This window comes from Lithobates pipiens, unplaced genomic scaffold (assembly GCF_037356315.1).
Source record: "Lithobates pipiens isolate NorthernLeopardFrog02 unplaced genomic scaffold, aLitPip1_a1.2 Scaffold_27, whole genome shotgun sequence".
NCBI lineage: Eukaryota > Metazoa > Chordata > Amphibia > Anura > Ranidae > Lithobates > Lithobates pipiens.
Genome location: NW_027507788.1, coordinates 12,374,940 through 12,400,844, shown reverse-complemented (window position 1 = coordinate 12,400,844; position 25,905 = coordinate 12,374,940). Strand labels below are relative to the sequence as shown.

Sequence of the window (25,905 nt, the reverse complement as noted above, 5' to 3'; positions counted from 1 at the left end):
TTTAAAAGCCAGCAGCTACAAATACTGCAGTTGCTGACTTTTAAAATAGTGACACTTACCTGTCCAGCGCGCCCGCGATGTCGGCACCCAAAGCCGATCTCTAGATCGTCTGTCGTGTGCTGCCGCCGCCATCTTGGGTATGGGAATCAGGAAGTGGAGCCTTTCGACTTCATTTCCAGGTTCCCTACTGCGCATGCGTGAATCGCGCTGCGCAATAAGGACGGTCCCCACTGCCTCTGGGATCTGTGTGTTTCCCAGCAAGCAGCGGGGCACTTGCGGAAAGGGGCGGGCACTTGCGGAAAGGGGCGTAATCTACGCCCCTTTCCGCAGAGAGCTATCCCGGAAGTGGGTGCAGAATACCTGTACTGTACAGGTATCTGCACCCGCCTCCCCCTGAAAGGTGCCAATTGTGGCGCCGGAGGGGGGGGAGGGTTCCGATGAGCAGAGGTCCACTTTAGGGTGGACCTCCGCTTTAAGGTTATTTTCTCTCGGAACCAGCCCAGTGGGAGTGTCACTCTTGCTGTGCCTTCTGAGAGGGGGTACTTAAAGTGGTGTTGCCACCAACAAAAAAAAATAGTTTAAAATTCTTTAAAAAAATAAATAAAAAATAATTGGAATTTTTTTTTTTTTACTCACCTCTAAATACCTGTTGCTAGGGGGTCCCTCGTAGTCTGCCTTCTTCATTGCCCGGGCTGGTGACATCACTTCCCCTCACGCCGCACAGTCACCTGGGACCTGTCTCGTGTCCCAGATGACTGTGCGGAGTATCCCGGCTCGTGCATGCGCAGTGGGTGCCCGGCTGTGAAGCCACAGCCGGGTGCCCCCAGTAAGAATGACGGTGCCGCGAGCGGAGCGGGAACGAGGGGGGGCTTCATTCCCCCGCATCGCTGGACCCTGGACAGGTAAGTGTCCGATTATTAAAAGTCAGCAGCTGCAGTATTTGTAGCTGCTGACTTTAAATTTTTTTTTTTTTTTAGGGGGCACCCCACTTTAAGATGCGGATGTCACGTGTTTCGGGGTTCCGGTCCAGAAGTATGTTCTGACTGCATGGTCCTGGTCCTCCTGACCAGCCCCCAGGACTTCCATGGCCTGGGGTGCGGATCCACCCGACTTTACGCCTCGGGGCTGGCTAGCCCCGAGGCGAGGAAACTAAAAGAAGGATTCGGAGGTGGTTCGGTGCCGTCTCGGGTTGTAGAGAGGCCCAGCAACTTCGAAGTTATGCAGGGGAGGACTCTTTGGGAGAAGGCCACGCAAGGGTTGGCTTCTCAACAAGAGCCTGGTAAAGCTGAAGGACCTAAGCTAATCTCGTGCGGTACCACTGGACCGGCTGCAAGACACTGGTACCACACAAGTGTTCTACAAGTTTCCAAGTGTTCGTGTTCTATAACAAAGTCTGTGGCAGAGACTTGTTCCTGACTCAAGCACCCTGTTGGCTGCTAGGCCTGGTGAGAGAAGGACTATCCCACCAGGGTGAGGATCCAGCTGTCAATGGCTATTCTCTGGATTTATTCAAAGTAAGAAAGTTCTTTTCATACTGACTTTGACACTAATGCCGCGTACACACGGTCAGACAAAGTTGTCGGAAAATCCGATCTTTCAGAACGTGATGACGTAATTTCTTTACGATGGGACTACGTTCAGGCTAGTAGCCAATAGCTTTGATGTAGGAATTTGATCTGAGCATGCGTGGCACTTTTGTCCGATCGGAATTCTCTACACATGATCGGAGTATGTCCGATCGGAGCATTTTGACGGAAAATATTTCCGGCAAGTTGGAAAATTTGGTCCAACGCATATTCCGACGGAAACAGTCCGATGCAGACCACACACAGTCGGAATATCCGACAAACCTCTCCGATCGGACACATTCCGTCGGAATCTTTGATCGTGTGTACAAGGGCTTAGAGTACCTGGACTTTTCACCTAAATCCTCTGATCCTATACTGAGAGACTGTTTGTTAACTACGTTTTGCAAATAAAAATCCCTTCAAGCGGATCTGTCTTCAGTCTCTATAGTTCTTGGGCCATCGACCTCGGGAAACCCCTAGACGCAAATCGAGGTGAAGAAGGTAACGGTAAGCCCAATAAATTCAGCAGCTCCTTCGGGGGTCAGTGCTATAAAAATATAGCAATATTGTTTTGTTCGGTTGCTGATTATGAAGTTTTACTCCCTGCCCTAAGCTGGTGTCCTGTTTTAATTTGTTTTGCCAGTGAGTAGTATAAAGTTTTATTGCTGAGCGCTCTTCCTGTGTTATTCATAAAATACTCCCCTATGAAGGGCTGAAGAAACTGTTCACCTGGCCCAACCCCATTGGTTGTGTTTACAAAGGTTGGTCAGGGCTGGACGAGGAGCTCGTTGTCTCAGGGCTACTTGGGGATTAAGACGTCTGATCGGGATCCGTAGAGAAGACATTCGGTGAGTAATTTTATGAACTTTCTCGGATTGACTTAAAACTGGAAGAAGAAATAATAGACCCTCGACCATAGAAAGAGAGAAACCTGATAAGATAGCAAACAACAAATAGGACAAAATAACAGAAAAAGTCAATGTGCATAACTATTCACCCCCCTAAAGTCAATACTTTGTAGAGCCACCTTTTGTGGCTATCACAGCACCAAGTCGCTTTGGATTATTCTCTAGGAGCTTGCCACATCTTACCACTGGGATTTTTGCCCATTCCTCCTGACAAAACTGCTCTAGATCCTTCAAGTTCGTCAACAATCTTTAGGTCTGACCACAGATTTTCTATTGGATTGAGGTCTGGGCTTTCACTAGGACGTTCCAACATATCTAAACCACTCAAGTGTTGCTTTAGCAGTGTGTTTGGGGTCATTGTCCTGCTGGCTCCGTCCTGGCCTCAAATCACACACAGAGTGGTACAGGTTTTGCTCAAGAATATCCCTGTATTTCGCACCATCCATCTTTCCCTCAACCCTGACCAGTTTCCCAGTCCCGACTGCTGAAAAACATCCCCACAGCATGATGCTGCCACCACCATGTTTCACAGTGGGGATGGTGTTCTTTGTGTGATGCGATGTGTTGGGTTTGCCCCAGACATAGCGTTTTCTTTAATGGCCAAAAAGTCAAATTTTAGTCTCATCAGAGCAGAGCACCTTCCTCCATACATCAGACCAGATCACCTTCCTCCATACATCAGACCAGATCACCTTCCTCCATACATCAGACCAGAGCACCTTCCTCCGTACATCAGACCAGATCACCTTCCTCCATACATCAGACCAGATCACCTTCCTCCATACATCAGACCAGAGCACCTTCCTCCGTACATCAGACCAGATCACCTTCCTCCATACATCAGACCAGAGCACCTTCCTCCATACATCAGACCAGAGCACCTTCCTCCATACATCAGATCAGATCACCTTCCTCCATACATCAGACCAGATCACCTTCCTCCATACATCAGACCAGATCACCTTCCTCCATACATCAGAGCAGATCACCTTCCTCCATACATCAGACCAGATCACCTTCCTCCATACATCAGACCAGATCACCTTCCTCCGTACATCAGACCGGATCACCTTCCTCCATACATCAGACCAGATCACCTTCCTCCATACATCAGACCAGATCACCTTTCTCCATACATCAGAGCAGATCACCTTCCTCCATACATCAGACCAGAGCACCTTCCTCCATACATCAGACCAGAGCACCTTCCTCCGTACATCAGACCAGATCACCTTCCTCCGTACATCAGAGCAGATCCCCTTCCTCCATACATCAGACCAGATCACCTTCCTCCATACATCAGACCAGATCACCTTCCTCCATACATCAGATCAGATCACCTTCCTCCATACATCAGACCAGAGCACCTTCCTCCATACATCAGAGCAGATCACCTTCCTCCGTACATCAGAGCAGATCACCTTCCTCTGTACATCAGAGCAGATCACCTTCCTCTATACATCAGACCAGATCACCTTCCTCCATACATCAGACCAGATCACCTTCCTCCATACATCAGAGCAGATCACCTTCCTCTATACATCAGACCAGATCACCTTCCTCCGTACATCAGAGCAGATCCCCTTCCTCCATACATCAGACCAGAGCACCTTCCTCCATACATCAGAGCAGATCACCTTCCTCTGTACATCAGAGCAGATCACCTTCCTCTGTACATCAGAGCAGATCACCTTCCTCTATACATCAGACCAGATCACCTTCCTCCATACATCAGAGCAGATCACCTTCCTCCATACATCAGACCAGATCACCTTCCTCCATACATCAGAGCAGATCACCTTCCTCTATACATCAGACCAGATCACCTTCCTCCATACATCAGACCAGATCACCTTCCTCCATACATCAGAGCAGATCACCTTCCTCCATACATCAGAGCAGATCACCTTCCTCCATACATCAGACCAGATCACCTTCCTCTATACATCAGACCAGAGCACCTTCCTCCATACATCAGAGCAGATCACCTTCCTCCATACATCAGAGCAGATCACCTTCCTCCATACATCAGACCAGATCACCTTCCTCCATACATCAGAGCAGAGCACCTTCCTCCATACATCAGAGCAGATCACCTTCCTCTATACATCAGACCAGATCACCTTCCTCCATACATCAGACCAGATCACCTTCCTCCATACATCAGAGCAGATCACCTTCCTCCATACATCAGAGCAGATCACCTTCCTCCATACATCAGACCAGATCACCTTCCTCTATACATCAGACCAGATCACCTTCCTCCATACATCAGACCAGATCACCTTCCTCCATACATCAGAGCAGATCACCTTCCTCCATACATCAGAGCAGATCACCTTCCTCCATACATCAGACCAGATCACCTTCCTCCATACATCAGACCAGAGCACCTTCCTCCATACATCAGAGCAGATCACCTTCCTCCATACATCAGAGCAGATCACCTTCCTCCATACATCAGAGCAGATCACCTTCCTCCATACATCAGAGCAGATCACCTTCCTCCATACATCAGAGCAGATCACCTTCCTCCATACATCAGACCAGATCACCTTCCTCCATACATCAGAGCAGAGCACCTTCCTCCATACATCAGACCAGAGCACCTTCCTCCATACATCAGAGCAGATCACCTTCCTCCATACATCAGAGCAGATCACCTTCCTCCATACATCAGAGCAGATCACCTTCCTCCATACATCAGAGCAGATCACCTTCCTCCATACATCAGAGCAGATCACCTTCCTCCATACATCAGACCAGATCACCTTCCTCCATACATCAGACCAGAGCACCTTCCTCCATACATCAGAGCAGAGCACCTTCCTCCATACATCAGAGCAGATCACCTTCCTCCATACATCAGACCAGATCACCTTCCTCCATACATCAGACCAGAGCACCTTCCTCCATACATCAGAGCAGATCACCTTCCTCCATACATCAGAGCAGATCACCTTCCTCCATACATCAGAGCAGATCACCTTCCTACATACATCAGAGCAGATCACCTTCCTCCATACATCAGAGCAGATCACCTTCCTCCATACATCAGACCAGATCACCTTCCTCCATACATCAGAGCAGAGCACCTTCCTCCATACATCAGACCAGAGCACCTTCCTCCATACATCAGAGCAGATCACCTTCCTCCATACATCAGAGCAGATCACCTTCCTCCATACATCAGAGCAGATCACCTTCCTCCATACATCAGAGCAGATCACCTTCCTCCATACATCAGAGCAGATCACCTTCCTCCATACATCAGACCAGATCACCTTCCTCCATACATCAGACCAGATCACCTTCCTCCATACATCAGAGCAGAGCACCTTCCTCCATACATCAGACCAGAGCACCTTCCTCCATACATCAGAGCAGATCACCTTCCTCCATACATCAGAGCAGATCACCTTCCTCCATACATCAGAGCAGATCACCTTCCTCCATACATCAGAGCAGATCACCTTCCTCCATACATCAGAGCAGATCACCTTCCTCCATACATCAGAGCAGATCACCTTCCTCCATACATCAGAGCAGAGCACCTTCCTCCATACATCAGAGCAGATCACCTTCCTCCATACATCAGAGCAGATCACCTTCCTCCATACATCAGACCAGATCACCTTCCTCCATACATCAGACCAGATCACCTTCCTCCATACATCAGACCAGATCACCTTCCTCCATACATCAGAGCAGATCACCTTCCTCCATACATCAGAGCAGAGCACCTTCCTCCATACATCAGAGCAGATCACCTTCCTCCATACATCAGAGCAGATCACCTTCCTCCATACATCAGACCAGATCACCTTCCTCCATACATCAGACCAGATCACCTTCCTCCATACATCAGACCAGATCACCTTCCTCCATACATCAGACCAGATCACCTTCCTCCGTACATCAGACCAGATCACCTTCCTCCATACATCAGACCAGATCACCTTCCTCCATACATCAGACCAGATCACCTTCCTCCATACATCAGAGCAGATCACCTTCCTCCATACATCAGAGCAGAGCACCTTCCTCCATACATCAGAGCAGATCACCTTCCTCCATACATCAGAGCAGATCACCTTCCTCCATACATCAGACCAGATCACCTTCCTCCATACATCAGACCAGATCACCTTCCTCCATACATCAGACCAGATCACCTTCCTCCATACATCAGACCAGATCACCTTCCTCCGTACATCAGAGCAGATCACCTTCCTCCATACATCAGAGCAGATCACCTTCCTCCATACATCAGACCAGATCACCTTCCTCCATACATTTTGTGAGTCTCCCACGTGCCTTTTCGCAAACTCAAAATGTGCTATTTTGTTTTTTGCTGAAAGTAATGTGTTTCTTCTGGCCGCTCTGCCATAAAGCCCAACTCTATGGAGCGTACGGCTTATTGCCGTCATATGTACAGATACTCCAGTCTCTGCTGTGGAACTCTGCAGCCCCTTCAGGGTTACCTTAGGTCTCTGTGCTCCTCTCTGATGAATGCCCCTCCTTGCCCAGTCCGTGAGTTTTGGTGTGCGGCCGTCTCTTGGCAGGTTTGCTGTTGTGCCATGTTCTTTCCATTTGGTTATGATAGATTTGATGGTGTTCCTAAGGATCATCAAAGATTTGGATATTATTTTATAACCCAACCCTGACTTGTACTTTTCAACAACATTGTCCCTTACTTGTCTGGAGAGTTCCTTGGTCTTCGTGGCAGTGTTTGGTTGGTTTTGCCTCTTGCTTAGGTGTTGCTGCCTCTAGGGCCTTTCAGAGCTTGCACACAGGTGGACATCATTTCACTAATTATGTGACTTCTGAAGGTAATTGGTTGCACCAGAGCTTTATATGGGCTTCTCAACAAAAGGGGTGAATACATACACACATGCCAATTATCCGTTTTTTATTTCTGAAAAACAGTTTTATGTATATATTTTTCTAATTGTACTTCACCAACTTAGACTATTGTGTTCTGACCCATCACATATAATTCATATAAAAAAAAACATTGAACTAAAGGCTGTAATGTAACAAAATAGGTAAAAAGCCAAGGGGGGGGGGGGGGAAACTTTTGCAAGGTACTGTATACACTCACCGGACACTTTATTAGGTACACCTGTTCAATTGCTTGGGTAACATAAATTGCTAACCAGCCAATCACATGGCAGAAACTTAATGCATTTAGGCATCTAGACGTGGTGAAGACGACTTCCTGAAGTTCAAACCGAGCATCAGACTGGGGAAGAAAGAGGATTAAAGTGACTTTGAGGGTGGCATGGCTGTTGGGGCCAGACGGGCCGGTCTGAGTATTTCCAGGATTTTCACACACAGCCGTCTCTCGGGTTTACAGAGAAAGTTGGGAAAAAGAGAAAATATCCGGTGAGCAGCAGTTGTGTGGAGGAAAATGCCTTGTTGAGATCAGAGGAGAATGGGGCAGACTGGTTCCAGATGATAGAAAGGCAACAGGAACTCAAATAACCACGGTCATTTTGAAAACAAAAGTAGTGGGACTTGAAATATGCCAAATGAGAACAAAGTTACTTTGTTCTCATTTGGCATATTTCAAGGGCCACTACTTTCGTTTTCAAAAATACCATATTGATTTATGGGATGATGCCAATGTCAACTTGAGATTGGATTTTATGACATGTCCTCTACCTTAACCACTTCAATACCGGTCCATAGTCAAATGACGGCCACAGATGGGATCTCCCATCCTGGGTGGACATCATATGACGGCCTCGGTATTGTGCCGTTCCTGCGGGCCCCCGTGGATGAGCTGTGTCCCTCGGACACAGCCCATCCCCGATCTGTGGGATTTTCCTCCCCATCGACCCCCCCCCCCCGATACATGTGACTGGCCGTGTCCAATCACAGCTGGTCACATGTACTGTGCTGTTATAGGGCTCGTGCACGCGCCTAGGGCGCGTGCAGAGCGCCGATCGGGGATGCGGCTTGTCACCCTGACACAGCCCAACCCCGATCGCAGTAAAGAGCCAATGAAATTGGCTCTTTACCACGTGACCGGCTGTGTCCAATCACAGCCGGTCACAGAATGTAAACAAACCGCGGTAACGAGATGTTACCGGGTTCTCCTTCTGTGAGGAGGAGATTGCGGTAATATGATGATATGTATATTATGCTCCCCTGAGGTCATATCCACAGTAATCTCTAGCAACCAATCAACAAGCAGAAATCATGTGCTGTAACCTCTAGTAATTAATCAGTGAGCTGTAATGTGTGCTGTAACCTCTAGCAACCAGTCAGTGAGCAGTAATAATACAATGTAACCTCTGGCAACCAATCACAATAGCTGCCTGATCTGATTCAGTAAACTGATTTTGAGTCTAGCTGCTATTTATTGTATGTCTCAGAGCAGGTGGAGAGCGAAACTGCATGAGGAGGGGCCCAAGAAAAGTTTTGCCCAGGGTCCAGTCAATATTAAAGACGGCCCCGCTCCTTCCAGCAGGATAATGCACAAAGCTCAAATCATCTCACCACTGGACAAGGCGGGGGGGGGGGGGGGTCTGTCGCTTCCCCCCCAGAACAGGCTGCCATGCGGCCTCAGGTGGGTGACCTGATGGCCTGAACAGTGAATGCTGAAACCTAGGGTTATACTAAGCCCCTGTACACACGGTCGGAGATTCCGACAACCAAATCCATCGGATTTTGTCCGACGGATTTTGTCCGAAACTGTTGCATACACACGGTCGGACAAAGTTGTCGGAAAATCCGTGAAAAGACGTGATGACGTTATTTTTCGCTTAGCCCTTGTACACACGGTCGGAGATTCCGACAGAATGTGTCAGATCGGACCGTTTTGTCGGATATTCCAACTGTATGCGGTCTCCTTCGGACTGTTTCCGTCGGAGTATCCGACGGACCAAGTTTTCCAACTTGTTGGTAAAATTTTCAGCCAAAATGCTCTGATCGGACATACTCCGATCATGTGTAGAGAATTCCGATCGGACAAAGTGCCACGCATGCTCAGATCCAATTCCTACACCAAAGCAATTGGCTACTAACCTGAACGTAGTCCCGTCGTAACGAAATAACGTCATCACGTCGGATTTTCCGACAACTTTGTCCGACCGTGTGTATGCAACAGTTTTGGACAAAATCCGACGGATTTGGTTGTCGGAATCTCCGACCGTGTGTACAAGGGCTAAGAGCTAAAAAAGAAAAAAGGAAAACACTGCGCTACCATACAACCGCACTCTATAATGTGCTCTGTGAATAACACAGCCAAGCTGCTGATACACAAACAAACCAAGTTTCAATAAGCAAAATAACAAAAAGTGCAGCGCTAGATAAACTATGGAAATAGTGAAAAAAAATCACTACAATAAGTGACTTTGAACCAAGATGAGATTCCATTTAGTGATAACAGAACCAGAGGCGGCTCTTTAATTAGGCAAATTAGGCGATTGCCTTAGGCCTCGCCCACAGGAAGGGCCTCGCCATCGAGCGATTGCCTAATTTGTCTCTGAGGTGTTGTGCTGCACTGTCTGCTGCTGTGTGGAGTGTCTCTCAAACGGCGGGGTGAGCGAGCGGCGGGCGCGCTGCACACAGCTGCAGACAGAGTGAGCTCCGCGGCGGTGGATGAGGGGGGTGATAAGAGTATGTCCGACTGTCTAATATGCATGGCTTAGGCTGCCTGTGTGTCCAATAGCAGCAGCGCTGTCCTCCGAGTCCTAGCCCTTCCTTCCCCTAACGGCGGCCCCATTGCATGCCGGGAATTGTAGTTCTCCCACAGAGCACAGGCACATAGACTTTAACATGGCCGTCTGGTGCCTGTGCTCTGCAGAGACTACAACTCCCAGATTGCACTGCAGGGCAGAGCTAGAACATCATGTGTTGCTTCTCCAACTGAGTCCTGCTGCCTTTACAAATTTGTCACCAAGGCGAGGAGCAGGATCATCAGGTACAGTTTATATATAGGTTTTTCATATATATATATATATATATATATATATATATATATATATATATATATATATATATATATATATATATGAAAAACCTAACAACAATGCACCCCCACCAAATCTAAGAGTCCAAAGGCCATATTAACTCTGCATTGACAAGACAGTTTTATTTTCACACATTCTAAAAATAACTTTTCATCTGCTTTACTGAGGATGCTTTACAGTGGCTGTGTTTGATGGCATGGTGGCTGCAATTGATGGCACAGTGGCTGGGTTTAATGGCACAGTGGCTGCAATTATTGAGCACAGTGGCTGCGTTTGATGGCACAGTGGCTGCATTTGATGGGCACGGTGGCTGTGTTTGATGGCACAGTGGCTGCGTTTGATGGCACAGTGGCTGAGTTTGATGGGCACAGTGGCTGCGTTTGCTGGCACAGTGGCTGCATTTGATGGCGCAGTGACTGCATTTGATGGGCACAGTGGCTGAGTTTGATGGCACGGTGGCTGCAATTGATGGCACAGTGGCTGCATTTGATGGGCACAGTGGCTGAGTTTGATGACACGGTGGCTGCATTTGATGGGCACGGTGGCTGTGTTTGATGGCACAGTGGCTGCAATTGATGGGCACAGTGGCTGCGTTTGATGGCACAGTGGCGGCGTTTGATGGCACAGTGGCTGCGTTTGATGGCGCAATGACTGCATTTGATGGGTACAGTGGCTGAGTTTGATGGCACGGTGGCTGCAATTGATGGGCACAGTGGCTGAGTTTGATGGCACGGTGGCTGCAATTGATGGGCACAGTGGCTGAGTTTGATGGCACGGTGGCTGCAATTGATGGGCACGGTGGCTGCAATTGATGGGCACAGTGGCTGCATTTGATGGGCACGGTGGCTGTGTTTGATGGCACAGTGGCTGCGTTTGATGGCACAGTGGCTGCATTTGATGGCACAGTGGCTGCGTTTGATGGGCACAGTGGCTACGTTTGATGGCGCAGTGACTGCATTTGATGGGCACAGTGGCTGAGTTTGATGGCACGGTGGCTGCAATTGATGGCGCAGTGGCTGCATTTGATGGGCACGGTGGCTGCATTTGATGGGCACAGTGGCTGAGTTTGATGGCACAGTGGCTGCAATTGATGGGCACAGTGGCTGTGTTTGATGGCACGGTGGCTGCTTTTGTTGGCACGGTGGCTGCGTTTGATGTCGCAGTGGCTGCGTTTGATGGGCACAGTGGCTGCGTTTGATGGGCACAGTGGCTGCGTTTGATGGCACAGTGGCTGTGTTTGATGGCACGGTGGCTGCTTTTGTTGGCACGGTGGCTGCGTTTGATGTCGCAGTGGCTGCGTTTGATGGGCACAGTGGCTGCGTTTGATGGCACAGTGGATGCGTTTGATGGCACAGTGGCTGTGTTTGATGGCGCAGTGGCTGCATTTGATGGGCACAGTGGCTGAGTTTGATGGCATGGTGGTTGCAATTGATGGTGCAGTGGCTGCATTTGATGGGCACAGTGGCTGAGTTTGATGGCACAGTGGCTGCAATTGATGGGCACAGTGGCTGTGTTTGATGGCACGGTGGCTGCGTTTGATGAGCACAGTGGCTACGTTTGATGGCGCAGTGACTGCATTTGATGGGCACAGTGGCTGAGTTTGATGGCACGGTGGCTGCAATTGATGGCGCAGTGGCTGCATTTGATGGGCACGGTGGCTGCATTTGATGGGCACAGTGGCTGAGTTTGATGGCACAGTGGCTGCAATTGATGGGCACAGTGGCTGTGTTTGATGGCACGGTGGCTGCTTTTGTTGGCACGGTGGCTGCGTTTGATGTCGCAGTGGCTGCGTTTGATGGGCACAGTGGCTGCGTTTGATGGGCACAGTGGCTGCGTTTGATGGCACAGTGGCTGTGTTTGATGGCACGGTGGCTGCTTTTGTTGGCACGGTGGCTGCGTTTGATGTCGCAGTGGCTGCGTTTGATGGGCACAGTGGCTGCGTTTGATGGCACAGTGGATGCGTTTGATGGCGCAGTGGCTGCATTTGATGGGCACAGTGGCTGCAATTGATGGGCACAGTGGCTGCGTTTGAGGGCACAGTCGCTGCGTTTGAGGGCACAGTGGCTGCGTTTAAGGGCACAGTGGCTGCGTTTGATGGCACAGTGGTTGCGTTTGATGGCACAGTGGCTGCGTTTGATGGCGCAGTGGCTGCATTTGATGGGCACAGTGGCTGAGTTTGATGGGCACAGTGGCTGCAATTGATGGGCACAGTGGCTGCGTTTTGGCACAGTGGCTGCGTTTGAGGGCACAGTGGCTGCGTTTGATGACACAGTGGCTGTGTTTGATGACACAGTGGCTGCGATTACTGGCACGGTGGCTGCTTTTGATGGCACAGTGGCTCCTGTATCATTGTCCGCCCACAGTCTCTGACCATTTCCTGTATCATTATCTGCGCACAGTATCTGACCATCTCCTGCATCTTTGTGGCATGATTGTCTGTCAGCACCCTGTCAGTGGCTCCAACTTTTCATACCGTGTTAGCCAGGTAAGAGTTTGCTTGTTATTACCATAATAAAACCGTCTCCTGTATCATTGTCTCTGCAAGTCTCTGACCGTCTCCTGTATCCTTGTCCACACACAGTCTCTGACCGTCTCCTGTATCCTTGTCCACACACAGTCTCTGACCGTCTCCTGTATCATTGTCCACACACAGTCTCTGACCGTCTCCTGTATCATTGTCCACACACAGTCTCTGGCCATCTCCTTATTCATTGTCCACACACAGTCTCTGACCATCTCCTGATTCATTGTCCACACACAGTCTCTGACCATCTCCTGTATAATTTTCCGCAGTCTATGACCATCTCCTGCATGATTGTCTGTCAGCACCCTGTCAGTGGCTCCAACGTTTGATACCATGTTAGCCAGGTAAGAGTTTGCTTGTCATTACCATAATAAAACCATCTCCTGTATCATTGTCCACAGTCTCTGACCCTTGCCTGTATCATTGTCTGCACAGTCTCTGACCGTCTCCTGTATAATTGTCTGCATAGACTCTGACCATCTCCTGTATCATTGTCCACACACAGTCTCTGACCATCTCCTGTATCATTGTCCACACACAGTCTCTGACCATCTCCTGTATTATTGCCCGTACACAGTCTCTGACCATCTCTTGTATCATGGATGTGAGGTCGGTGACTGTCCTTTAGCTGGATTGGACTGTCTCTTAGCTGGGCTGTCTCTTATCTGGGACTGTCCCTTAGCTGGATTGGATGGGTCGGACTATGTCTATCAGCTGGGTTGGACTATGACTATATCCCTCAGCTGGGACTGCTCCTTAGCTGGATTGGACTTGTTGCATTAAACAGGTTATGTTTTAGAATATGTTGTAAAATTACTTTTTTTTTTGTTTTATACTTTGTTGACAAATTAATTTCACATTTATGAGACAGCACAAAGGATAATGAGTAGGCAGCTGCACAATTTGATCTATATCTGTGTGCGTGTAACATATATACCCACCCACCCTATGTTTAATGATATTTGATTAAAGAATAATTGGCTAGAGAAATTTATAGAAACGGTGAATTCATAGTTCATAGGAATTAAGTTAATATATGCATTCATACAGTTAATTTTTATCATTTTTATAATATTTTTCCCATTATGGGCGTGAGTGGGGCCTCATGTCTAAGTTTTGCCTAAGGCCTCAGAAAGTCTAGAGCCGCCTCTGAACAGAACCCAAGGGAAAATATCAACCTTAAGAAAATATTTAAATAAATAAAAATGTGAAAGATAGAACATATATATATATATATATATTGTGGTAGTACGGAATCTCCAATCCTGGGACCGGGTTTTGGGACCAGCCAGCAGTCTGGCTGGATGATTGCACAGGTGGGTCTTGGGCTTAAAACAAAGCCAACACCATGGTTCTGGGCTCCACCCTCCCGAGGAGTCCAGGCGTGTAAGGGAGAAGAAGTGTGCATGTCTGCACAGGTCGGTCTGTCAGAGCAGACAGAGGGTCCAAGCTTGTGGGCTGAAAGAGAAGCTGTTAAAGAGTGCTGAGGTACTGGGTGTACAGGAACTCTGTTAAAGAGCCAAGAGGGCTGCAGTAGAAGTCTGAGCAGCAGTGCTGCTAAAGAGAGCCAGGTGGCTTGGTATTTTTGGTTCTACATACATTACTGCTGTGGAAAGCTGAAACCCCTGTGTGGGCAACTATTTTGTTATCTGACTTTTCTTTCTTTAATAAAAGTGGGCCTACGAGCCCTTAAACGACATCTGGTGTGGATCCAGCTCACTGGTAAGCTCTACCTTTAAGCTAAAATAACCCCCAAATATTACAAGTGGTGTTCGAATGCGGGCACAAGACGGTGGAATCCGGGTCCTTGCTCTACAGTAAGTTCAAGTCAGGAACTATTGGCTGTGTGTGGAAGTGCAGCCAGGCAAAAGGCATTGTGTGTTGCAGGTGGTGTACCTGTGAATGAAAAGTCAAAATTTTTTTTTTTTTTTTTTTTTTTCTCTTGCTATGAACTGTGTTTGTGTGCATGAGACAGCACAATCAGTGTGTGCAATGTGCAGGTGAGGAAAGCTTGCATTAAGAGAAAAGCAACTTGCTTTAAAAGAGACCCTTTCATTTTCCTGGACTGTTTAAAGTTGTTCTGGAGTCTCTAAGTATGGGGCGGTCAAAGCTCTTAAAAGAAGCCAGGTTTGCTGAAATGAGAGACAGAGCTCTGTGGTTGGAGGGGTTGTTACCGCCTGAACGAGCCCCATACATACCTGATCAGAGTTTATCAAGGAGAAAAATGGCTGGGGTTGTCCCTAGCAACACTGGTGCAATGAGTGCACAGGTGACTGCTGTTATGGAGAGTCCACCAGCATTTGAATCTGCAATGGATTGGTGCAAGCGGCATTTAGCAGCACTGGACCAAGCTGCAGAGGAAAGGAAGCCAACCCTCAGTGCAAGGGAAAAGCCGCTGGATGTCCATAACTGGAAGAGGGCTGTTGTTGCCCCTGGCAAAGCTGCTGCAGTTAAAACAACAGCTATTGTGAAAGATGTGAATGTGTCACAGCATGAGATGGGATCCAGCAGAGAGAAGCCCATGCGATATGCAAGGAGAGAGGCTGATCAAAGGCTGAGGATGAGAGTGGTTGCCCATAGCAACGCAAAGGAAGCCAGTCGGGCTGTCTCTGTACCATGGGCTATGTCTAATAAGGATCGTGGAAAGTGGCTTAAGGAGGAGCCAGTTTATTATGTTGGAGAGAGCCAGCAAAGTTCTGCTGGGAGAGTGCGGTCTCCCATGGCAACCGGAGTGAAATTTATGCCTGAAAGGAGCTGCAGTAGAGGTTTGGTTCAGCGTCCCCACAAAGAGGCCTGTGCATTCCGGCCAGCTGGGAATCACCAGGAGAGAATCGCTTTGGGAAAAAGTCGTCCAGTAACATGCCTGGAATGTGGCCAGCTGGGGCATGGCATGTTTTCTTGCCCTAGGTTGTGGAATACGGCTGGAGATAATGTTGCTGAGAAGGTTTTGTCTGTAGGCCCAGATTCCGGTGAAAATATGTTTGCAGTCACCCCTAGCAACAAGAAGTTTCCTGTTGTGCCTGCAGGGGGTGCTAAACGGTGGGAGATGCCTGCTGTAGTTTCATCCCATGGCCACCAGGAGGAGTTGGCCAGTAAAAGTGCAGCAGAGGACTGGTGCATAAGACGACGTACTCAAATGAAGATGGTGACACCAACTACTGCGGTGGGTAAGACTGTCTTTAATGAAGTGATGGCTGGAACTGCTGATTTTGTGTGTAAAAGGACTGGTTACGAGACTGTCCATGACGATGTGAGAGTGACCCCAGTTAGTGGGGCCACTGAATGTGCACCTGAGAATGACTTTTCCCTATATAGTGGGAATGCAAGGGTTAAAATCCAAATAGAACCTGTGTTGATGACTAAAAGTGTTGTGTTTAATGACTGTCAGGCTCAAGTTGACCATGGGTTAGGACAGCCTACAAATGCTAAAAATGCTATAAGTGTTACTGTTAATGAAAAGTTTAATGCTGTTGGGAAAACTTTTGTTCTGAAAGAACCTGGGGTTATCAAAAATGGGCCGTTGCCTGTAGCAACTGGCGGTAAGACAGCACAGTTGTCCACAGGAATCTCCAGGGAACTTCATGTGTTGGAGTCAGAGGTTGCCCTGGACAACTGCGATGTCACTCTGGTGGGACAGAATGGAACTGTACTGTGTAATAGTAATGTGTTAGTGCAAGCTGCTAGTACTAAAAATGTGCAGGTATATGGTGTATTGCAACCTGTGCTACCACAGTCTGACATGATTTACAATGACTGGTGTAATGAGTCTGCAGCTGAGCCAGTCTGTTCTTATGTGTCTCCTTGGGCAGATGGATCGGTGCTGAGGAATACCGCAGAAGGGAGCGCACATACAACAGATTGGGATAGTTGGAGCAAAAATCTTATCTCCCTGATAGATAGGGCTTTTATGCACAAAGATAAGGTGGACACGGTTTCTGCTGGGCCAGCAGGAGGGGCTGCAGAACAGCCTGTACCTGAGGGCGCGGTGGCTGCTGCCGGGGGTAACCCTGGTGAGCAGGATGAACCAAATAAGGGCATAGCAGAGACATTGTCCGTGACCCACAAAACTGAGGTTGACATGGAGTGTCAATGTGACGTCGCTGGTAATGTTCTGGAGCAGTTCACTGATGCTGAGCCTGAGAAGTTGGGTATGAGTCCAGCAATTGGCAGCGCTCTGGTGGAGCACCAGGCTGTGTTTACCTCCAGCCGGGAGGAGGTTCCGTTAACCGTTGCAACTTTTCAAGTCTCAGCAAGTGAGTCTCTCTGCATCCCCAGTGTCATGAAAATACCCAGGAAGGACTTGGGTCTGGAGTCAAGGGCCTGGTTTATAACTGAAGCATTAAAAGAGATGCTTGAACTTTGGGATGTACAGCCAATCTATACTAGTGTGTCTCCTCCACAGTCTGATGGGCTGGTACTGCGCAGTACCACTAGGTGGAGCACTGTATGGCAGGCTGTACAGAGCAAAGCAAAACAGGACAGGAATGGTTTATTCCTAAATCTGCTACTTTTGTTAAAAGTTGCCGCTACGTATGCTGCTAGATTACGTCCAGAAGAAATACTTGAGACAGACTTTGGAGAAATGGTAAATAAGCCTAAAATGTCTGTGGTTTCACCTCCTAACAGCCAGATGGGAAGCATTTCTGCTGCTATGGTCCAGTGTGGTGCTAGTCAGTTGGTGAAGGGCGCGTATACTGCACCAGTAGAAAAACCACATGAGGTGGAAGGGCCATGTGTGGACCTGAAAGCAGCAGAGATCCTGACCAGGGCTCAAACAAAGGTGGTTAAAAAGACTGGGGTCCCCAGTCCAGTGGTTGGTTTAGGTGACAAACCTAATAAGGTCCCCGGGACAGGGGAATGGACAAGGAGCGTGGTAAAAATTGTATGTGGATCAGACGAGAGCTGGCCTGTTCCGGTGGATAAAAATACAGATGGCATCAGAACGAGTCAAGTGGTAGGACAGCTGCCTGCAGAGTGGGTGAACCCAGGGGAGGTGGCGTCCTGTGAGGTTCCTGTGGGTGATGGCGGCCCTCTGGTATGTGTGCCCTCTGCAGACTCTGCCCTAGCAAATGTTGAAAAAAAAGGCGTTGGTGACATGTGCAACATTGAGAGGTCTAATGTTGGTTTGAATATGTCTGTCAATGATGAACCAAATAATGTGTTAATGGTACATGATAATGTGGTGTCCAAAGGTACAGGTAAACCTGGTAATCAATTAGTGACTGCTGAGTCAGGTACCAGAAATAAGAGGTGGGTTTCCGTTCTAAAAACTATAGAAATAGGCCCCCTACAGTCTCAGAACAGTACTGCTGAGAGAGTTTTGGGGAAACCTGGGAACCTGAAGCTTGGAGGCAGAAGGGTTGGTAGAAAGACCAACGGGAACCCATTAAGATTTCAGGAGAGGAAGTGCTTGTGGAAATGCACTCGGAAGAAAAGTTGGGAAGGTCGCATCAAAGCTCATAGCAGAGTGACAGTAAGGCTTAGAGGGAGACACCAAAGGAGGCATTGGGTGGAGTTCCCCGTTAGGAGAAGCGAGGTTGGACAGGAGGGTACTTCTGTAAATGGTATCTGGCACAGAGGTGCCAAAAGTAACTTGGGTGTTCCGCCCTCTGGGTCGAAACAAAGGGGGGGGATATGTGGTAGTACGGAATCTCCAATCCTGGGACCGGGTTTTGGGACCAGCCAGCAGTCTGGCTGGATGATTGCACAGGTGGGTCTTGGGCTTAAAACAAAGCCAACACCATGGTTCTGGGCTCCACCCTCCCGAGGAGTCCAGGCGTGTAAGGGAGAAGAAGTGTGCATGTCTGCACAGGTCGGTCTGTCAGAGCAGACAGAGGGTCCAAGCTTGTGGGCTGAAAGAGAAGCTGTTAAAGAGTGCTGAGGTACTGGGTGTACAGGAACTCTGTTAAAGAGCCAAGAGGGCTGCAGTAGAAGTCTGAGCAGCAGTGCTGCTAAAGAGAGCCAGGTGGCTTGGTATTTTTGGTTCTACATACATTACTGCTGTGGAAAGCTGAAACCCCTGTGTGGGCAACTATTTTGTTATCTGACTTTTCTTTCTTTAATAAAAGTGGGCCTACGAGCCCTTAAACGACATCTGGTGTGGATCCAGCTCACTGGTAAGCTCTACCTTTTAAGCTAAAATAACCCCCAAATATTACTATATATATATATATATATATATATATATATATATATATATATATATATATATATATATATATATATATATATAAAATCGACTAAGTGGTATGTAGTCTCTGAAAACAAAATAATGTCCATTAATAACAATTTTGAAAGCTGGAGGTTCAAATATTCTGTTGACCCACTTGCAATCATCTACAAGATATTCACTGGAAGAGATGGATACTCTTACCGGAGATGGTGGACACAAATACCATATAGCAATGTGTCACGAAGGCTTAGAGAGGCTCTGCTGGCCTACCAAGGAATGATCCCCAGCGAGTGATGCATCTCCTCCAAACTGACTGTCACTCTCCTTGATGTCCAATTTCTCAGTCAGCTTACCCAGGTGTAGACCTCCGCAGACTAAAAAGGACTCCCACTGGTCTCAACTAGACACGATCCAGAAAGTGGCTCCAACAGGCTCACCATAAGGGGGAAAGCATGAACAAAATGCTTTGCATAGCGAAGTTTGAACCAATGAAGGTTTATTTATAAAAAAATATAGTACATAAAAAGTCAGTACATAAAAAAAGCACAAAATCACGTGATAAATAAAAAGATAAAAGCAATATGGGGAGCAGGAAACGATATCCCTGCGCGTTTCGACCGCAAAGTCGTCTACTATGCCCCATACTATGCCCGGTATAAGAACTGACTGAGGGAGCATGTCCATGGATCATGTCTGGTATCACGGAGGAAGGTGACCTGTGACCAGGGCCTTTTGGGTACAGACCCCCTAAAGGGATCCTAGAGACCGGTTTTGCCGATTCCCCCTCTGGGTGTTAGAAGTCAGCTGCTGGGTGTAGGCTAAAGGGGACGCCGGCTCATGTTTTGAAGAGTAGTGTCCATTTAATTCCTTCAAATAGAAAGGGACTTTGCTCCATTCTGTACAGCAGGGGTAGCTGGATATTGTGGTCCACCTGTCACCCTGCCCAGCTTGTCATTCACTTCCCAGTCACTCTTGAGAAAATCAATGAACAGTCCGTATGTTTGTTTTTGTATTTTATTGAAGGATTTTGAACTTGGATAGGACAGTAGAAGATGCAGACACTCAGTAGAAGAGCCCTGGCACCCAGTATTAGACTCAGGTTGCTCAGTAGAAGACCCCAGGCACTAAGCAGAGGACCGAAAGCACATGACCTGGGTGCCAGGGTCTAGATCAGCCTTCCTCAACCTTTTCAACACAGAGGAACCCTTGAAATAGTTCTCCGGTCTCGGGGAACCCCCTGCTAAAAAATAGAAATCTACAACTCATAATACATTAGTGTGATGGTCAGTGGGAAGAATGGTCCTTACACTTGTGGTCATTGGGAAGAATTATCTCCTTACAGATAGCTAAAAAGATCAATAGTATCGGTGGGAACTTATCCGAGAGGCAGAAATTGCCCAATGTTGAAGGAACCCCTAGCAACCTCTGGAGGAACCCTGGTTGAGAATCACTGGTCTAGATACATCAAATCTCAAAATCCAACAATCTTTTTCCCAGACGGCTGATATAGTTGAATATTGATGTTAGAGGACGGTGTGCTGATACTGTCACTCTTTGATGCCTGTGCTATCAGCTTCTTCCAGTACAGTTGGATTGTAAGCGCTTCCTCAGCACTTCACACCAGCATTGTGGTGTTGTCGGTGCACATAAAAAACAATTGTGCCCTGCCAAGTACAGAAAAATGCAAAGTGTGAATGAGTTCTGAGGAATGATGTAATGGGAAATACAAAATTATTTCTGGATTATTTTGGATTTGGATGGGCTGGGGAAAGCTTAGAATGCCTGTAGGGTTTACACTGCTATCTACGTGAGAGAGAGATTTCTAACCACTTCCTATCCCATTGACAATGGTTTCACCAGACAGGAAATGAGGGAAAATCTACACCAGAGTTCCCCCTCAAAACAGAAGTAGCCAGCAGGGGACCAGAAGGTTAAGCCCTCCAACCAGGGCCGCCATCGGGGGGATACAGCCCATACAACTGTAAGGGGCCCCGGCGTCTCTAGGGGCCCGAGCGGGAACTGCTGCTTTGGGAACTTTCCCGTATATCCTCTGTGGACTGGCGCTGCAATGAACCGCTCTGTGACAGGTGTCGGCTGCTTATCACAGTAGCACGTCGTCACCCAGCTGATGGAGCCAGTCTCCTCCATTCTGACCAGGGGCAGACTGAGGGCCCAGGGTAAGTAGATGGGGGGGGGGGGGGGTACACTTGCCACTGCGGGGACAGCAGCTTCTAAATACATACGCTGTGCCGGTGGTGTATGTATTTAGAACCTCCAAAACTCTTCTGTGCCTCCGTCTCCTGCACTGTGAGTGAGAACTCTGATTCAACCCTCCCCCCCCCTTCCTCCGATCACCAGTGCAGTGTGCTGAGGGGTGGAACTCACTGTAACTACTGCAGGCCGGTGTACTATCACATTGTGTCCCCCATCGGATAGTGTCCGTGTCCGCTGTGTACTGGGCATGCGCAGTACACAGAACACACAGATTGCAAAAATAGCCGAAGATCAACGGCGCCTGCCGTATTATGTATTGTTGTATATATTAGTAGATGAGCACAATAGTTTTTTTTATTATTATAAACATCACTATCTGACCACATCTCAGCCCCCTACTCCCACCAGCTTGCATCACCCCCAGACCACCTCATATATCTAGCTGACGGAAGTCGGACATCACTCAGACCCTTATCTTCCCAACATCACTCCCTGGTCACCCCGCAGACTGCCATTAAAATAAATCCTTCCCCATTCTGCAACTGTCATACCTCCACACTCCTCTCCTCTACATACTGGAGGAATTACACTGGATCGGGCTGTAATGATGGCATAGAAGGACTACAGAGGGAGGACACTATAAGAGAGGACCGACAGAGGGGAGATGAGACTGGAGAAGGATGACATGAGATGGAGGAGAAGGACCTAGAATGGAGAAAGAGGAGGACATGGGATGGCAAATATGGGACTGCAAACGGAGGGTGGTGTGGAATGGAGGAGATGGGACTGGAAGAGCAGGAGGACATGGGATGGAGGAGATGGGACTGGAAAAGGAGCACATGGGATGGAGGAGGAGGACATGGGATGGAGGAGATGGGACTGGAAAAGGAGCACATGGTATGGAGGAGGAGGACATGAGATGGAGGAGAAGGACCTAGAATGGAGAAAGAGGAGGACATGGGATGGAAAATATGGGACTGCAAAAGGAGGGTGGTGTGGAAAGGAGGAGATGGGACTGGAGGAGCAGGAGGACATGGGATGGAGGAGATGGGACTGGAAAAGGAGCACATGGGATGGAGGAGGAGGACATGGGATGGGGGAGAAAGGACTGGAAGAAAAAGAGGAGCACATGGGATGGATGAGGACAAGGGATGGAGGATATGGGAGTGGAGGAGGAAGAGGATATGGGATGGAGGATATATTTGGCTGTAAGAGTATTAAAATAAAAGTGTGTGCACTGAAGAACTTGGTGGGATAGCCAATGGTTGGATTCAGTTGGACAGCCAGTGGGCGGGCTTTGAGGAATGGTCCCAGACCTAAAGCTGTGTAAGGGGCCCCAACATTTCTGATGGCTGCCCTGCCTCCAGCATCCATCAAGCACATAGATATCACCTTTGGATGGACTGAATAATGCACTGTCTTTCTCTTTGTGTTTTATTTCAGGTCGTTGGAATGAAAACTTTGATCCAATACAAGAACGACAGCTCAATGGAAGCAGAGCGTTGTTATGGGGATCCCCTATTATGGCTGCTTATGATTTTGCCTATTGTGGTGGTAATTGCCATAATAATTGTATGCATATACTGCTGTATTAAGACCAGGTAAGAAAAGACCCAGCTCCATATAGTGTATGTTAAAGGCCAACCTTGAGCAGGGGGGGTCCTCAAACCTTAAAGAAAATTAATTATTTCACTATTGGGGGCCACATTGTGGCCAGTAGGAGTAAACTTAATTGCCCCGGTGTTGGCGTTTAGTGGGAGTAAAAAATGCCTCAAAATTAGTAAGTGTAAAATATTCCCTTATGTCAGTGGTCGTGGGAGTAGAGATGCCCTTTTCTCAGTGGTCTGAGGAATAAAGCTACCCCTTATGCCAATGGTCGTGGGAATAAAGATGCCCCTACATCAGTAGTTGTAGGAGTAAAAAAGCACCCTTTTCCAAAGGTCATGGAAATAAAGATGCCTCAACATCATTGGTACTCATGTCAGTGGCCTTGGCAGTAAAGAAGCCCCCTATGTCAGTGGCTGTGGAAGCAAAGGTGCCACTGCAGTATGCCAGGGGTCATGGGAGTGGCCATGCCCTTATGGAAGTAAATAAGCCATTATAGCAGAGGCTGCGGGAGTAAAGATGACCTTACCGAAGTAAAGATGTCCCTATGTCAGTGGTCATGGGAGTAAAACTGCCCTTCCTCAGTGGTTTTAGGAATAAAGATGCCTCCTACACCAATGGTCATGGGAGTAAGGATGCCCCTACATCAGTGGTCATGGGAGTACAATTGCCCCTTCCTCTGTGGTCTTAGCCCTTGTAAACGCGGTCGGACATTCTGACAACCAAATCCGTTAGATTTTGTCAGACGGATTTTGTCCGACGGATTTTGTCCGAAACTGTTGCATACACACGGTCGGACAAAGTTGTCGGAAAATCCGATTGTACATAACGTGATGACATTATTTCGTTACGACTGGACTATGTTCAGGCTAGTAGTCAATAGCTTTGGTCTAGGAATTTGATCACAGCATGCGTGGCACTTTGTCCGTCGGAGTAGGCTACACATGATCGGAGTATGTCCGATCGGAGCATTTTGTCGGAAAATTTTACGGACAAGTCGGATTATCGGACAAAACGGTCCGATAGGGCACATTCCGTCGGAATCTCCATCCGTGTGTACAAGGGCTTAGAAATAAAGATGCCTCCTACACCAATGGTCACGGGAGTAAGAATGCCCCTACGTCAGTGGTTGTGGGAGTAAACTTATGGAAGTAAAGATGACATTACGTCAATAGCTGTAGGAGTAAAATTTCCCCTTCCACAGTTCTTTTAGGAATAAAGATGCCCCTTACACCAATAGTTACGGGAGTAAGGATGCCCCTAAATTAGTGGTCATGGGAGCAAAGATGTCCTTATTCTAGTGGTTGTAGGAGTAAAGGTGCCCCTATGTCAGTTGCCATGGGAGTCAGAGCCGGATTAAGAGCATCATATGCTTGGTGCTGAGGATTTTGGTGGACCCTTTACTGGTCACCCTTCTGCTTTCCAGGAGCCTGTGCTGGCATGCGCCCAAACTCAAAATTGTGCAGCCGTACAGGCATAACACTAGGGAAGCCTGGCATTTGATTTGCCAAGTTTCTGTAAGAGGCCTGCATTGTCGTGCCCCAGGCTTCTGTTAGGACTGCTCATGTAGTGCCCATTATCAATCCCACCACCCTGCCCAGGCAGTGCATGTGGAATGCAGGGCCTGTCAGTGGAGATCTCTTCCTGTTGGCCCATTGCTTTCCATGAGAAGTCTGTCCTTTTTGGTTGGCTGGGCCTATATTAAGGTAGGGGCCTGGAGCTGCAGCTCCAATAGCCCCTACGTTAATCCAGCCCTGATGGGAGTAAAGATGCCCCTACATCAGTGGAAGTAAGAAAAATGGCAGTGTATTGGTGGTACATGGGAGTAAATAAATGTCCCATGCTGATGGGAGTTTTGGGGCCAGGTCCATTAGCATCCAAAACCATGAAGCCAGGTTGAAGGGTCAACCAATGGGTCATATGTGGCCCAGGAGGCCACAGTTTACTGTTTTAGGAGCCCCCTTGTAGTTATTTCTTGTATTTTCATATGTATTCTTCAACCAATCAAAACTCTAACAATTGTTCTTATTGTTATTCTCTACAGAAGGAGAAGAAAAGCTGAACAAATTGTTTGGAAGAGGTGAGTCCTTTTTACCTTCCTAAATATTCACAATTTACAGGGAATTATAAATTGAGAACATTCCATTATGCAAATGAGCACAAACATTTGGCTGTAACCCCACCCTCAAGAATATTATAAATTAATTAATTTATATTAATTAATTATAAATATATTATTATTATTAATAATTAATTGTATTAACCCTTTCATGACTAAGCCTATTTTTGACATTTGGTGTTTACAAGTTAAAATCCGTATTTTTTTGCTAGAAAATTACTTAGAACCCCCAAATATTATATATATACTTTTAGCAGAGAATCTAGAGAATAAAATGGTGATTGTTGCAATATTTTATGTCACACGGTATTTGTGCAGTGGTGTTTTAAACGCAACTTTTTCGGAAAAGGGACACTTTCATGAATTTTAAAAAAACTAAACAGTAAAGTTAGCCCAATTTTTTTGTATATTGTGAAAGATGATGTTACGCTGAGTAAATAGATACCCAACATGTCACGCTTTATAATTGCATGCACTCGTGGAATGACGACAAACTACGGTACCTAAAAATCTCCATAGGCGACGCTTTACATTTTTTTACGGTTACCAGGTTAGAGTTACAGAGGAGGTCTAGTGCTAGAATTATTGCTCTCGCTCTGACGATCGCGGTGATACCTCACATGTGTGATTTGAACACCGTTTACATATGCGGGCGTGACTTCGTATGCTGTGCGAGCTCGCGGCGACGATGGCGCTTTTAAAATTTCTTTTTTTTTCTTATTTATTTTTTTAATTAATAAATTGTTTTTTTTTAAAAAGTAAAATTTTTGATCACTTTTATTGCTGTCACAAGGAATGTAAACATCCCTTGTG

General features: G+C 47.5%; 1 long non-coding RNA gene across 1 annotated transcript in view; it reads left to right on the top strand.

The window, feature by feature from the left end:
* Window positions 1-2,295: 2,295 nt before the first annotated feature.
* Window positions 2,296-25,905, top strand: part of LOC143933096 (uncharacterized) — a 28,530-nt gene continuing 4,920 nt past the window's right edge. The window contains exons 1-3 of the long non-coding RNA XR_013263010.1: window positions 2,296-2,416; window positions 22,812-22,969; window positions 25,018-25,053. This is a non-coding gene — a long non-coding RNA (uncharacterized LOC143933096). The remainder of the gene's footprint in view (window positions 2,417-22,811; window positions 22,970-25,017; window positions 25,054-25,905) is intronic.